At 46.1% G+C, this 12,953-nt stretch overlaps 1 protein-coding gene across 2 annotated transcripts in view; it reads right to left on the bottom strand.

Annotated features, from left to right (window-relative positions):
• LOC126533898 (sperm-specific sodium:proton exchanger-like) overlaps positions 1-12,953 on the bottom strand; it is a 253,955-nt gene that overhangs the window by 114,150 nt on the left and 126,852 nt on the right. Inside the window, exon 1 of one of the 2 annotated variants that reach the window (XM_050181106.3) lies at positions 5,406-6,353. The exons of the other annotated variant lie outside the window; for it this stretch is intronic. The gene's annotated coding sequence lies outside the window, so the exon portion shown is untranslated. Of the gene's footprint in view, positions 1-5,405; positions 6,354-12,953 lie in introns of those variants that run through there. 2 annotated transcript variants of the gene reach the window in all.

The following is a 12,953-nucleotide window of genomic DNA, read 5'->3' as shown; positions in this document are numbered from 1 at the left end:
TCGGCGGCAACCTACGAGTCTGGGGAAAAGCTCCGCCCCCAAGACTGCATTGCATTGCATCTGCCGCTCTGTGCGTCCGAGCTAGAAAAAAAACGCAGTCCGCGAGAAGTGGGGAATGTATGAAGTAGAAGTCCGCCGCCGTCATGACGTCGCGGAAGTTAGGCGAACGCGATTGGCTGACACGTTCACAATGATATTTCTCTCTGAGTCTGACAGCGGTATTTATCAGGTCGTCGCCGACTATAAGGTAATGAAAGATAGAGCGATAGCGTGGGAAGACGAAGGACAGTATGATGGCATAGTCTTGCGGAAATGCTGTTATTCTAAATGCGAACGATGGATCAGCTGTTTGACAATGATGTATTCTCGTGCTCCTAATTAAGAGGAGACACACAGCAGCCATAACGAGTCACTTGATATATGATACATGGTGCTCCTGCGGAACACTCAATAAGGGTAAAATCTTACTTAAAGTGGGATGCCCCAACGAAAAAGAAACGCATATGGCTTATACCAAATATTCACCAAATATGAACATACGAAGATACAATATAAATTCCCCTACTTTCCTAATGTTAATACGGGGGTCACATTGGACAAGGCCTATATGTTATACTATGGGAACATACAGCTTCTTAATATGTGATCCGCAAAATGTTCATATTGGACATTTCCCGCATGATATACGGGAACGTGCTGCTTCATTTTATACGGAATTCCCATGTATTCATGTGGGATTACTAGAGATGGTGCGAACAGAGTTTTTTTTTTTTTCAGTAGGTAGCATAATACTGTTCCAAAGCGGACAAAGTTATGAAACAGATTAATATAATTGAACCGCTCATGGAAACCTAAACGGATCACTACACAGCCCCGATCAATGCTGCCTTTAAACTGCTAACGAAGCTAATTGAATCACGAGGCGAGACTGGGTCTATGTATCGCCGTGTGCAATGCTGCCGGAGGTTCGATAGGTGTGTTCGCGCGCCCGATGTTTCATTTTTTTTTCCGAGCGGCGTGGTTCATGCAATTGGCGAAGTGCGCACGCTTCCTATAGCGTAGACAGTCGAAGTTCAGTATATGCTGAAAGTTATTGTATCGAACACACAAAGAAATTTGATACATTCAGCGAGAAAGCGCAGATGTCGAAAAGCAAGGTCAAGAACGAACACGATGACCAACGCGAACCACACGTGAGAATGAAACAATGCACAAAGCAGAGCATGTAACATGCTCGGCATAAAAAAGAAAAAAAAGGAAGGAAACCCTTTTATAACGCGCCGCTCATATAGTCGGCACATGCACTGTTTTTCCGAAGGCAGCGACAACTACCTTTTCGGGTCTATAGATTACCCGTTTACCTCTTCGGGTTTGCAGATTACCCGTTTACCTCTCCGGGTCTGTAGATTACCCGTTTACCTTTCCGGGTCTAAAGATTATCCGTTCAGCGCTCCATTTCACGCAGAGAGCGCAACGCTCTACACGAGGGCTTGAGAGATATAGTTTTCTCGTCACAGTTCGCATCCGCGATCGAAAATAGTACGTCACGAATGGAAGAAGGATGCACGAACGCGTCATGTATATAGTTTGGTGTAGCATTAAGCCTCAAATTTTTATATCGAAAAAAAAAAATATACGACGCAATCATAACATTCAGGACGTCGCAGGTCTTTATAAACTTGGTTCCGAACGCGCGCGGAGTGACACTTTTCTGCGACCGGTGCCTACAGTGAACCGAACTTCGCTCGCGACAAAATACGCAGTGCATCGCAATGATAAAAGCACTATTATATATATATATATATATATATATATATATATATATATATATATATATATATATATATATATATATATATATATATATATATATATATATTTATAATGCGATGCCAACAAACAATGACACCTAGGACAACATAAGATAAACTACGTGTGCCTACTAACGGAATTAAAAAAAAAAGATAAATAATGGCAATAAAAGTGGATGAAAAAATGACTTGTCGCAGGCGGGGAACGATCCCACGTCTTCGCATTAGGCATGCGAAGCTCTGACCGGTTGAGCTACCGCGGTGCCGCTTTCCCATCGACGAGATAGAGAAGCTGCGTACGCGGTTCTTGAAACAATTGGCGTGATACGACGACACGCAGACACGCAAGATGAAGGCACGCATTCACACCGGTGCGACTGACAAGAGGTCGCGCGACCTAGGTGGTCGCAGAAAAAAAAAAAAAAGTCGCGTTTATTGAAAAGCGACCGATTTCGTGAAGTCGCTCGAAGACAGATTCTTCAGCTGCGTGGCGACCGTAGTTGCAAAGTTGTTGAACCAATCATCGGCGCAGTAGTAGGACGTCGAAATACGTTGATGGTTATTTCACTACGACCGTGGTTGCGCGAACAGATGTGAACGGAAGCGATCGCGAGACATTTCGGCGCGGCGATGGGTGTGAACGTCGCGGTTGCCGCGAGTCGTTCCTCCTCGGCCGCCAGTATAGTGTAGCGGTTGGTCGCGCGACCTCTGTTAGTCGCCAGTGTGTGAACGCCACCGACGACAGGACACGTTGTGTTGTCGTCTGTTCGCGCTCACCAAGAAGGATAGTACGAATGACGACGCTCGATTCTTCGTTAGTTACAACCATATAGGAAGCTGGCTTAAAAATGATTCTTTTTAAAATTCCTCCCACCCGTATTTATCGGAGAATTACCGACGGTATTTCGGTGCCTACAGGCCACCTCGAGTTCTTCGAAACGGCTTCCAGAAAGCTGAGCGTGTTGGGAAGGTACCTGTGGTAATAAAATGCAGGCGTACAATATTGCGGGCCCAATTGTGTCTGTATACTTTGTACGTCTGTCTTCTCCTGTATCCACGAATGATTTCCACCTGTGGGAGTGCCACATTTTGCTGGTGCTATATGAATAATTTGAGAGAGAGAGAGACAGAGGAAAGGGGAAAGGCAGGGAGATTAACCAGAGGGGAAGATCCGGTTTGCTACCCTACGCTGGAGAAAGAGGGGAGGGGGAGGTAAAGTGATAACAAAGTAGAGATAAAGAAAGAAAGCAGCACAGACATACAATCACAGTTGGTCACTGTCGCCGCACACTGTCACCGCACAGCACAGTAGCATTTGAACTGGAGAGATAAGTCAACGAGGACGCGCAATCCAAAGGCATAGAGCTCCTTCAAATTGACGCAGTGAAATCAATGAAAGGCATACGCGTCGCGAGTGGCCAACAAGCGCGCAGCTATTGCGTCAACCCACTTTCCTCGTGAACTCAGAAAGTTCTATACATCCTAAAATTTTTTTGCTCTTCGTGTAAGCATTGAAGTTCTCCTTGGCAATGTTGGCGCCACGCTTCCATGGATCGAACCTGCGGCCTCGTGCTCAATCGGCTCTAACCCTTGGGCACCGAGCCACCGTCACCGTGGTGTTAACTAATGCAACGCACCTGAGCAGTATGAGTGCCTGTATAGAATGGTTCCGATCGCCTCTTCCAAACCAGTTCTCACAATATTTTTTTTTTTGCTCTTGAATGGAGGCCAAGAAAATTTGCATTTACGTATTGCGTCCGCTTTAGAATTGGCATTCCAGTCGGGTACCGGAATTGAGCGAGCAAAGGAGGAAAAGCATGTGCTCGTTCATCATAGTTACCCCGCTAAATTTGTGTTGAACTTTTGTTTTTCGTTGCGTTGCAAGCACTACAAGAGTGCGATAAATTTTGGAAACGACGAGCTCTTGCCTCGTGAAACATATGCCATAGGTTAGAGTAAAAGGAAAGCGAGCAATAAAATGCCTGCAGCGCTGAAAAAAAAAAAAAAAAGAAAGGATAGTGCGCTTGTTTGTGTGCATCCTTGGTGCGCATCGTAGTTTGCAACTTTTTTTTTTTTTGCATCCTCTTTAGTCAGCCTGTTACGGGTGTACTACTTGTCAGCCTATTGTATGGTCGTTCTTATAAATTGATATTGGAGGCTCTTCGATGTTGTGTTCGGTATTTATTATCACTTTTCTTTTGCCCATTGAATTATTGGCATTTCTATTACTACATTCTGTGGCACTCTTCTGTGTAATCTGCATACATGTTTCGCATTCGAAGAAATTATGTTTGTTTCTATCTTCTCCTTTTCTTTAATACTGTCAGTTGCTTAGTGCTTCTGCAGGAGCTTGCCATTAAACATTCGTATGTGGCCGTCTATACAGATGAACTGTGCTCCAGAGACGATGCAGACGAAGAATAAAAAAATGAAATGTTTGTCCAACCAAGTGGTCTTAATTACATCCATAACCTGCTGCTCGCGTTACGGTTAGGAAAGCTAGTTCATGAAAACGTGCATACGCCGTCGAAACTTAGCGCGCTCGACGTGGAAAGGCAACGCGGGCAAAATAGAGCCGCATACAAGCGCGAGTAGTATAAGCATAAATAAATAATGTTGTAACTATCGCGGAACTTATCAGCGATCGAAGACTCCACGCGAAGAGGATTGCGAGATGAGGAGGTACGCGGAACAATAACAGGCGAACGCGTGCATTTCGCAACGACGGTCGAGAGATATATTTCAGAAGCCGAGCGAAGCTGGCAATTTGATGCATACAGATTGGCCTAGCAGCAAAAGCAACGCAGTAGATTCGTGGCAAGCCATTTCCGCGCGGACCTTGCTCCTGATTTCTGTTCCTTCACGCGAAGTTGAAGGTACAAGGTCCCGTGCCCCCTAAAAAAAATTAAATAAATAAAAAGGAGACAATGGTCGTCTTTGATCTGTCGTCCCGGACTGTCCAGGACTGCCCGAGACAGTGCGTTTGCAACGCTCATTGGCTGAAAGCACCGCCTCGGGCAGTCCGGGACTGTCAGTGACGGATGATCGAAGAAGCCCAGTGTTCCCTGTTTGTCGAATGAACCTCGACTTCTGCAAGTAAGCCGGATCGTCTGCACACTATCTGATGTCAGTGATGCCAGGTGGCAGCGCCGGCGCTGATGCTGTTTTGGACCATTTCTGTAGCCACGAAAAGGGACCTCTTACTCAACGCACAAAGAGCAGCTACACTACAGTATCGTGGGATATATATACATATATAAAACCTGTAAAGGCCTGTAAACTTCTTTGGAAAGTCAAGGACACAGCGCGGCATATAGTTTCCCTGTTTCTTTGATTTTATAGCTCCAGCAAATTATTTAATGTGCCAATGACTTGCCCTGGAGAGACAGCCGATACGAAATCTTAACTGCGCAGGTTTATGCGAGGAATTCCGAGGGTAATCGCGATTACTTCGTTATATCCATTAGTTTGTTATAACCAGTTTCGTTATAACGACGCACAACTGTACCATACTCATCATTCTCACGCCGTGTAAATTGTCGTACTCGAAACAACCCAAGACCCGGTAGATGCTACGAAAAAAACTCCACTCACCTCAAATGTCAATGCTCAATCCTTCCTCGATCGACAGCGTACAGGGGGCAGCACAGATCGCGAAATGCGCAGAAGAAAACGAGCACGACCAGACGACGCTTTTTTTCCTGCTTCGGAATACCTCGGTGGTTCCACCAAACGTCGCAGCAGCAGCAGCCGGATAGCGTTGCGTAAAATCCTGTAGCGTTTCCACGCAGATGCGCAGGCCTAGGATCCAACGTCAGTCAAACACACGATGCACCAATAAAATAAAAATAAAATAACTGACCCAAATATTCCCTCCGCGACCGTGCTTACGATCCTCGACAGTTACACCACGACGTAGTTTCTCCTGAATTGTGCACACCACACTGTTGTAAAACGAAGATGTATCGGAGCGTCAGTGTAGCAGAGTGTCACAGCTTGGACGGAGCGCACTAGTGGGTATATTATCCGAACTTGCTGGACTTCTTCTTTCGCGGCTCCTGGAGACGGACGCACCACGAAACTAACTGTGACAATCGGCGATCAAGACGAAGTGCTTCGGCGACGAGCGGTCGGCGATGAAGGAATGCTTCTTCGGGTGCTTGATCCGCGAGATCGTAGCGGCAAGATCGGTCGGAGGACGAGGAAAGTCGAGACGCTCGATCGGGCGACGAAACTACGCTGTCAACGAAGAACTGTCGAACCCGAATGTCGCTGGTCGTCCACTGAAGTCCGTGACGGTGACCGACAGGGACGGTTGTTTTCTCGGAGCGTGATGGAACGAAGCAGCACCCGCGACTGCAGTGATGAGCGAGCGAGATGAGGTGAGGTGAAGACGAAGTGAACGGTCGAGGAAGTTGGGTGAGGGAAGGAGGCGATGACTATGTGTGTGTGTATGTGTAGATGTGACTGTCACGCCGGGGTCGCTCGGCGTTGTGTGACGACGAGTGTTCACAAAAGCGCGCCCGGCGCGCCTCCACGCGACACGAGGCGTACAGCAGAACTGAACGCGAATAAAAAGAAGGCGAGGGGGAGAGAGGGTGGGGTGAGAGAGAGAGACTAGACGATGCGGAGAGGTGCGCGGTGTCGCGATTCGAATGCCCCCGGTGGGGCCGGTTGCCACACGCTGCAAGCGAGAAGTGGGTGTGGGGAAAGTGAGTGGTCTGGAGTGAAGTGGCAGTCGAGAGAGGCGAGAGAGAGAGAGATAGAGAGAGAGGTGAGCGAGTGAAGGAGCTTTCAGATAGCGCGCAGCTCGGTGGTCAGAGGAGTGGCGGTGGAGTGTACGCAGAAGGATCACGCGGCCGTTAACATTTCTTTTGAGGTGTATATAGTTACTATATAGTTGCACGGCTTTATAGTTATGGAATTTTAAAAATACATATAGGTCCGAGCGCATACGGCAGGCATTCACAAAACCGCTATCGTTGAAAATAAAGGTGTACATTAATTGCATTCTGCCGATACTAACATAGGGGGCAGAAACTTGGAGGTTAACAAAGAGGCTTGAGAACAAGTCAAGGACTGCGCCGCGAACGCTGGGACGAAAAATGTTAGGCGTAACGTTAAGATACATGAAGGGAGCGGTGTGGATTGGAGAGCGGACATGGCGCTGGGCCGGCCATGTCACGCGTTGGGCAGACAACTGGTGGTCCGTTTAAGAGTCACAGAACGAGCGCCGAATGGAGCCAAGTGCAGTCGAGGACGGTAGAGAACTGGTGCTGTGATGACGTTAGGACATTTGTATGCGTAACATGGGGTCCACTGGCGCGAGACAGAGTTGTAATTGGAGATCGCTGGGAAAGGCCTTCGTCCCGGCAGTGGACATAAAAAGGATGACGACGATGATACAGTTACTGAGATCGATATTGCACCTACGGAGTGATACTCGTTTTTGGAGTCAAACAACGTTTAAATTAAATTTCGCCCTTACCGCTGCGGCCTCCTTTTCACTCACTTGCTACCTAGAGTTGTTTGAAGGAGCACTGACGTATAATTCTTGACGTCATTTCTTCTTTTTTTTTTACGTTGGGTGAATGCTTATATAATCTAATCCGTTAAATAGAAAAAATGCACCAAGCGCTAGAGCGCCCTGAATAACGTACTATGATATTTTGTTTTTTAAAAACCAGTTTTGGTTTCGCAATTCAGGAAGCGGATACTTCATCGTGACGTCACGACACACTGCGTGGCTCACTCCGTTCCTGCCATCGCAGCGGCTGCCACACAAGAGCGAAGCACTCTCGTTCACTGATTTGCGAGTAACACGTCATCGGGCCTTGCCTTGGCGCTACACGACGTCAGCAAAGCTCGTTCTGCGTAGCGACGTCACGATAATGTCGATGATGATTGGTACGGCATTTCGAGCGCAACTTAAGCAGCAAATTAAAACGTCTTATTGTATTGTTTCGCAGCTTTGCTGAGTGTCATCCTTTATACGTGCGTCAGAGAAAGAGAGAGAGAGAGGCGTTCATTGATCCTGGAGTGGTTTCATGGAAACATACCTGTATGCTACATGCCTGTATGGGCACGATGAAAAAATGACATGATACACGCCGTTCACAACAAACAAAACATACACAGAATACAACGCACCACGCTCGACTAAAGTGTGGGAGTGTCTGCAACTTCTGTGCGCTGCCTTAGCGTACACCATTGAGCAAAAGTATACGAACCAGGGACTACGCGATAGAGCTGATTTTCTGCTCGTTCTGTGAATGCAGCTTAGGTCGACACTGTGGACTGGCACTGCAAACTTGGCATTTCAAAACTTTTCGGTCCGCTCGTCAGTTTCAGTCCATGCATGTTAATCAGGAAGAAATTCTGTTTCTTTCTTTTTTTACCGGCGACCCTGTGGTCCGTGTACTTTTGCCCAAGGGGACACCCAAACCCAACTGCGTGAACGTTCTCTCGCATTCCGCCTACAGTTGAATGCGTCCGGGACTCGAACCCTCAACCTCCTTCTCGGCAAGTAGGACTGCAGCCACACAGCCACTGTGCCACCGGGACGCGCGTCAGCGCGTAGACAACAAAGCAGGGTCGGAGTGATAGACTGATAGAGTGATAGTCGGAGAGAGGCAACACGCTATCGGGTGATAACATGCCCTGAGGCAAGCGCTCTGCGTTTGCAAAAAAAGAAGGAAATAACTGGCAATGTGTGTACTGATAAGCCTGTTTCACTGCACGAGAGCTTGCTGTTGGACTAGTTCGGTACACAACTCGTTAGAACGAAAACAGGACACAAACGAATGGGGAAACAAAGTAGAGACAGGTATAAGGTGTAGTGTTCATATCTGTCTCTTGCTTTGTTTCGTGTGTGCTGTTTTTTTTTTTCATTGCAATTAACAAAACAGGAGCGACAGAGCATACAGTGACTAGTGGTGTACACGGCGGGTAGCAGATGCATATACGAGTAGTCTGAAAGACAACGAGGTTAGTAGCGTGGCGAGCACTGGAAATTTCCAGCACGCATAGAACGGTCCTCTGTTATTTCATCTCCTATGCAGTTCGGAAGTGCAATATCAATATTTGTCGATTCCCACCATGTGGTCGAATATTCGGAATAAGAGGCGGATGCTGACTTTATTGACGCGCTGGGGAATGTTACCTCGGAAGACGGTCTGGCATCCTAGAATCCTGGTGTTGGGCGAGCAATACGATAAACACAGTGATCGCACAAACGTGCAATCGGTGTTATAAACCCACGGACACGCCAAATACACGTGAAAGCAATTCCCAAAGTCGACGAGAACAGCTATTACTGAGTTTTGGAAGCACGTACGGCTCAACGTAAAACGCGTCACACAACCCCGAGGAAGACAAGTGCCTCTTGTCGAAACGTTGGCTAAAGGCAGCCTAGGTTTCGCTTGCTCGCTCACTACTAATCAGTGCTCAGCAAAGGTCACCTGAACAACAGCCTCCTCGAACCTGCTTAAACGTGGAGGTTGCCATTTACTCTATATCAGTTGGAGATACTTATCCACTTACTGATGGGATGTTGTCGGATATACGAATCTAGTGACTTGGCAAACTCGTTCTCCTAATCTCGACAAGAACATCAGCAACACATCTGTGTACTTTTCAACGTATACTGTTGTCTTTCTCTCCCCCTCACCCCCTCCCCGCTCTTATTTATGCTTACTTATATTTAGTGTTACTCGTATAATTTCCCGTTCCAATTCTAGCCGCAGGGTCGTTGTCTTCCACTGATGCACCGATCGTATGCCTCCTTTCTTTTCAAGGATACCTGCAAGCTGACGTACTCGATTTCAGAGTACCCTATCACTTTTCCTCCAACTCTATATTTATTCATCTGAAGATTTCATACTCGTGACCCACGGACCCCGTGAGACTACTTGGCCTAGATAACTTGGTAGCGACTGTATATACCCAGACACGAATGCTGAATAAACGTTTCGCTTCTTGCTCAATGACAGAAACCCTTGTCGCGCAACCGTATAGCGAGGGAGAGATAAGACTCGAGAGAAAAAAAAGATAAGCGCTAAGGAGATGGCAAGTGCTGCCGGATCAAGAATGAGTTGTCGATGACGTTACTCTTCGCGGCACATTTGACGAGACGATTGCAGTATACGCGGCTCTGTGCATAGATAATGAAATATGAGATAAGGGAGGACATTCATCTAGGTGAATACATAAACGTCGAAGCGATGCGCACAACTCCATGACCTGCTAATATACGGTCGAAAAATGGGAAGTGAGGGTTGCTAGAGGTGGCGATAAGAAACTTAAGGAGCACTAGAATAATTTGCACCCTTAAAAGCGAAAGAGGGTGTGAATCTGTTCATTAGTCGCACACTTATAGCCATAAAAGTGAGAAAGGGTGTAAGTTTGTTCATTGCTCACACACTCACACCCTTAAAAGGAAGAAAGGATGTCAATCTGTTCAATGCCCACACACTTACACCCTTAAAAGTCAGAAATGTTGTAAATCTGTTCAATATTCGCACACTTACACCCACAAAAGTGAGAAAGGGTGTAATTCTGTTCATTGCTGAAACACTACACCCTTAAAAGGGAGAAAGGATGTAAATCTGTTCATTGCTCACAGATTTACACCTTTAAAGGGAGAAAGGATGTAAATCTGTTCATTGCTCACGCACTTACACCCTTAAAAGGGAGAAAGGATGTAAATCTGTGCATTGCTCACACACACCCTTAAAAGTGAGAAATGTTGTAAATCTGTTCATTACTCGCACATTTACACCCATAAAAGTGATAAAAGTTGTAAATCTGTTCATTGCTGAAACACTTACGCCCTTAAAGGGAGAAATGTTGTACATTTGTTCATTACTCGAACACTTACACCCTTTTCGGGTGTAAGGATACGAGCTATAAACAGCTAAGCTTACACCCTTTTCTCACTTTTTAGGGTGTAAATTAGTTTATATTGAATAGCAAGCCGACTATACGTATAAGGTTCTTCACAAGTCTGTATATTAACATCTTGTAATCTTTCTAATCATCTCAATAAAAATCGATTCTGATTCTGAGTACATCCTCGTGCGCGTGACGCCAAGTTCGAGAGCACGAGCGATTGAGAGTGCCAGGTGCTCTGTTCTTCGTGTTTCTGGAAACAATAAATTTAAAAAAATAAATTTTCAACGCTGAACTGTGTTTTCAGGTTCTTCTCCGTGGCTACGACGTATGCGGGTTGCAGTGGCGTAGCCAGAAATTTCTTTCGGGGAGGGTCTCACATTTCAGCTCGGCCTCCTCCTTATAAAATCAGTCGAGGTACCAAATAAGTGAATAACAACTGCATCGCCTTTGCCGTAAGATGCAGCAAACGGATTCTTGAACACTATGCGCACTGTCAAGACAAGTAAAATATGTATTTTTTTTCATAAAAGAATATATTGCTATGTCCCAAAAATAGTATCAGAAACATGTGATATCAATGCTTCCATGTTTTTTTTGTCTATTTAATAGGTAAAGAAAATATCACACGAACTTTAGAACTATATCGCTTGGAAACCAGCGAAGCAGCGCATGTCGCTGATATGAAAAACGTATAGGCCATGAAATGAACAAGTCGAGGAGAACTATTTTAATGAAACTTTGTCATCCAAGAACCTTGATTACATTTTTGTACATATGAAACTGCGAGGGGAAAAATCTCGATGACGCTGTCCTTTGTTCATATGTATTGCACAGGAGCAGCTCTTACTGGTCGTGTATTGTGAGTAATTGCACCGAAATTACAGTCGCAACTAAGAGCACATATAAAAAGCAGGAGTTCTGCAAAATATACATAATAAATGCGAAGATACACTGGAATATACAAATGCGGAGATACAGCTTGATAAAGGGCAAAAGAGTGTCATTGGAAACAAAGTTCACTGCATGTATACACAAAACCACGCAACAATATATTTAAATATGCGTATAAGTCTCCAAGAAATATACGTATCTAAGAAAAAAGTCACTGTATATAATGCGTCAAGCAAGGCAAATAAACATGTTGCGCAAGCACAGGTTCTTGAGCCCCCTGCCTCCCCCCCCCCCCCCTGATGCATCGCGCGCGACGGAAGGCGGCGCGCTTCGTCCCCGCTTTTCTCCCTTGCGCACACAAGACTGAGCCACCATCGTCGACTTACCTCCCCCCCCCCCCGGCCCTATGATTTCACTTGCACATACAACATGCGGCGCGCGGTCACGATCTTATCTTCCTTGGACTTTGTACTGAACATGACGGCGACGGCAGGAATGCGCCTAGATTGTCCACATAATTGCTATCACAATAACGTAATAAGAGTATCCGCCAACTGAAGCGGCCCGTGGCCCATTACATTCCGCAAAAGAAGAAGTAACAAAATCGAACTCTCACCATGTGACAATTCGCTACCCCGCAACAATGTCTTTCTTTCATTATGTGGGACGGGGGCACCGAAATGAAAAAAAAAAAGAAGAAATACCGCAAAGGAAAGCATGTTGACCACAAACGAATACCTACTTTGAGCACCTAATGTGGCGACCGAAGGAATATCGAAGAAAACGTGAGACGTTTGGTCTACAGAGAACCATACGCATACTGCTCGGTATCCTACACCGGCGAGACAAAAGACCTTTCCGGAGAGGTTGCGATAACATCGAAGTGAAGGTGATGCCCTCAAGCGAACGTGTTGCAATCCGTCAGTCCCCACAGTGATGGCGGCGAGCAACGATTGTTTGTTTTTTCTCGTCTGCTAGCCAGAAAGCGTCCAAAACTCGGCCAGGCCAAAATCCACTCGGCCAGAGAAAAACAAACGCGCATCGAAGTGCGCCGCGCACTGGTCGGGGCAACGCGAGAAAAACGCATGCGCTCTGGCTGGCTCTGGCAGCCCGCGGGTAGCGAGAACAAGGAAATTCAAGAGGCTCAACGTGTCCTCGCGAATAAAACTCAAAGTAGAAAAAAGTAAATAAGAATGTAGTTACCTTTGCTGGCTTTATTGTCTTGACATGGATGTTTTGGCGCAGGTGAAAAGAAATGTTAATATTCTTTTCTGTGATATGACGGCACAAATGAACCACCACAACGCTTCGTCTCATCGGACCTCGCTGCGTGCTTTGTCAACTTGTCTGATAGTGTTG

This window comes from Dermacentor andersoni, chromosome 7 (genome assembly GCF_023375885.2).
Source record: "Dermacentor andersoni chromosome 7, qqDerAnde1_hic_scaffold, whole genome shotgun sequence".
In the NCBI taxonomy this organism is placed as follows: Eukaryota; Metazoa; Arthropoda; class Arachnida; order Ixodida; family Ixodidae; genus Dermacentor; species Dermacentor andersoni.
Note: the sequence above shows the minus strand (reverse complement) of the source record. Positions and strands in the feature narration are given on the sequence as shown.